Raw genomic sequence first — 3,175 nt, 5'->3', positions numbered from 1 at the left:
TTCCCCCCTAATATTTACCCATTGACTAGCCATTCAACATTACAGTTATTAATTTTAACATTTATTAGACTACTTAAATATACAGAAATTGAATACAATTATCAAACACAATTTTTTTTTATTAAATGAATGAATCCTTAAAGCTAGAAAAGTTAATGATTCTCTTTTATTTGGTTCTTTGGTTAACAGACATCACAGCAGTTTCTCTCCCCCTTTGATATTAAATTATACAGGCTGCCTGCGAACGCGCACTGGCGCATTTGTGCGTGCAATTGAAGAGCACACGCTACGAGCACAGTACCTTTTCCGCACTCGTTTGACTCGCGCCTGGCGAAGCTGGAGCAAGCGTCTTAAAAGTCTCCCATTTGATGTGGTTGTAAACACTTTCTGCGTCTAAATGAACGCAATTTTTGACAAGAAAAAAGAGACAGAAGCAGCAGTTGTGAGTGGGGTGGCTAACCCTAGCCCCGCCCCTGCGTTAAATATTAATGCGTTAAACGGAAAAAATTAATTGCCTACGTTAACGTGATCATTTTGACAGCCCTAATAATATATATATATATATATATATATATATATATATACATAAAAACCGTTTTAATTTATTAAATAAATGCATGTCTAAAAATATGATTATATGTTAAAATAAGTACTATATTTATAGTAAAAATTTTAACTTCTGGCATGACTGGGTCAGCATAAAAATTATTGTCCAACACCTCCTACATTTGGCTATGTAAAGATAGATGCTACATGTTGAATTGCAAATTAATCTTGAAAACGTTGATTAAATCTGAGTAAATATCAATCTAAGTGATTAATCTAATTCAATCTAAGTGTATAAACATGAAAACTCATCCTTCCATGTAACATAAACAGAAGGCTTCATGAAATGTGACGGGCCATGCATTTAACACCACCATGAACTATGAAAGTGTGGCTGGTAATTAATACATTTCATACAGCCTATGACAATGATATATTGTCAGATCAGAATAATTTGACACTGCATTTTATTTCTGACCAGAAATTTCATCATGCAGCAAAACTTCAAGACCCAAAGGGGTCAAAGTGTTAGAATTTCATTATCAGGTTGCAGATATTTCTGCACTTTTGTTGACAGCAGCTTGATGGGATAGCTTTGTGTTAACCTCCAGTCTGTCATGGTGATATGGAACCATCGCCTGTGTGCCTCCAGTGTTAGTAATGCATTGCAGGAGGTCTAATCTACAGGCAGGGGAAAAACAGTGACGCACGTAGTGATGAAGGTCTCATCTCCACCTCAGCAGCTGTTTTCATGACAGGTGAGAAAACCCATGCAGGGGCCAAGTCTAAAATGGCCAGCTGCAGTATAAATATAAATGTAACCATCAGTTATGTTTTGAATATTTCAACTGTATGAGACTTGCCATCACTACTTGTCATTATTTTAGATCCACAGTACCATTTTTTTTTTTTTTACATTCTCAGTATACGAAACACTTACATCAATGTGACAATGAGTTTAGAGATTCAATTTTTTTCTTTACCTGACGCATCTCCAACTTCAAAATCACTGTCATCTGAGCTGTCATAATCCAGAGCATCCAGCAAGGAGTCAGCCAAAGGCTTCACCTGCCGCCGCTTCGACCCCCGATCCACTAGATAAAGAAATAACACTTCCCAATGAGACTTTTAGACTTTTTAGAAAGAAATGTAATACTAAAATAACACTATGAATGCACAATACAATTATCTAAAGCAATTAAAAATTAAGAACCAAATGATTGCAAATACTTAGAATTAGCACCAAATCTATTTAACTGCGATAAAGCCGCACTGCATAAATAAAAATATAAATACAGAAACTGACATAGGTAACACAAATTATGAGTGTGATCTCCTACCACCATGTAAGCATTATCTTCACACTTGTGGTCTCTGACTGTAAATGTATTCAGTGTGTAAATGCATTATTTTAAACGAACAACAAATAACGACAGACTGTAGCTGTGTTTCAGATCCATCACTCACACACACATTATGTTGGCTAAAAAGGCAGCACACACAGGTCTCTGATGCCCTAAGATGCTGTCACAGTAGACAGCTCACAGAGAAGCACGGTCTGTTTATTTTATTAAGCTGGCAACAGAAGCTTTCTGGAGATACGAAGACGCACTGTGCTATATAATCATATAAAGATGAGGTGGAAAACTGTTCGTATTTCTTTGAAATATGTGATATTATGTGTCTGTAGGTGAATGATGGAGAAAGGAACTTCACATCAGTTAGCCAGCGAGCTAAAGCAGCAGTAGCCTCATGTTATCTATTAACGCTTATTTCTCTCATTTCACACCACATGTTGTAAATTCTAATGGTGATTCTGTTGCGCTATTTTTTCTCTTTCAAACTGTATAACATAACAGCGAGGACTACTCACTTTATGGGATTTTCGCGTTTGGATAGCTTGCACAAAGGTACAACGAACGCCTCCTCAGTTCATGTTCTGCGTAGTACGTCTGGTATTGTGTGTCACGTGTTCACATTTTGCTGACGTTCAGCTCACAAAGTAGGAGGTGGAAACCATAGCAACCGTTGGAGTTGGCGCAGGGACATTATTGTGTTGTTTACATTTTGCGCCGTAGTTTTAAAACTACAGGCTATTTCATTATTTGTAATAATAAAAAGAAAACAATACCGCTGAACACCGCTGCTATTTAGGCTATATGAAACTGTAACTAGGCTAATAATGAGATGATAATAATAATAGCCTGCCTAAGTAAAAACTGTTTGTACTGTACTGTAAGTTTTTGGTCAAACAAATAAGTCAATGGACAACGCCATCATGGTGCATGTTCACATTTACATATCTAAAGAACATTGTTCAAATCGATCATTAAGGCGTTTTAATGTTGATCTGACCAAAATAGTCCATAATCGATCATGAGGCTTCCAAAAAGTCCATCCCCTGTTGTCTTCTCACATCAAAATCCACTGATATATTGTTTAGAACAGTCTGATCTGTTTTTGCGTGTAAATGGTGCTTACTTATATATTATTGCGATGTTTTATCAGCTGTTTGGACTTTCATTCTGACGGCACCCATTCACTGCAGAGGATCCATTGGTGAGCAAGTGATGTATTGTGATGGGGCTTGGTGTTAAAGAATTGTGCTATAATAACCCCTACAAATACA

The 3,175-nt window shown here is 36.7% G+C and overlaps 1 long non-coding RNA gene across 1 annotated transcript; it reads right to left on the bottom strand.

Annotated features, from left to right (window-relative positions):
• Positions 1 to 1,160: 1,160 nt before the first annotated feature.
• On the bottom strand, positions 1,161 to 2,501 carry LOC107566936 (uncharacterized). Its single transcript, XR_001606570.1, has 3 exons — positions 2,420 to 2,501; positions 1,530 to 1,640; positions 1,161 to 1,227 (listed from the first exon to the last, which is right to left on the bottom strand). It is a non-coding gene; the product is annotated as an uncharacterized lncRNA (long non-coding RNA).
• Between the last annotated feature and the right edge of the window lie 674 nt (positions 2,502 to 3,175).

This window comes from Sinocyclocheilus grahami, unplaced genomic scaffold (assembly GCF_001515645.1).
Source record: "Sinocyclocheilus grahami isolate Dianchi unplaced genomic scaffold, SAMN03320097.WGS_v1.1 scaffold1115.1, whole genome shotgun sequence".
Classification (NCBI taxonomy): domain Eukaryota; kingdom Metazoa; phylum Chordata; class Actinopteri; order Cypriniformes; family Cyprinidae; genus Sinocyclocheilus; species Sinocyclocheilus grahami.
This window is presented reverse-complemented; position numbering and strand designations above follow the sequence as displayed.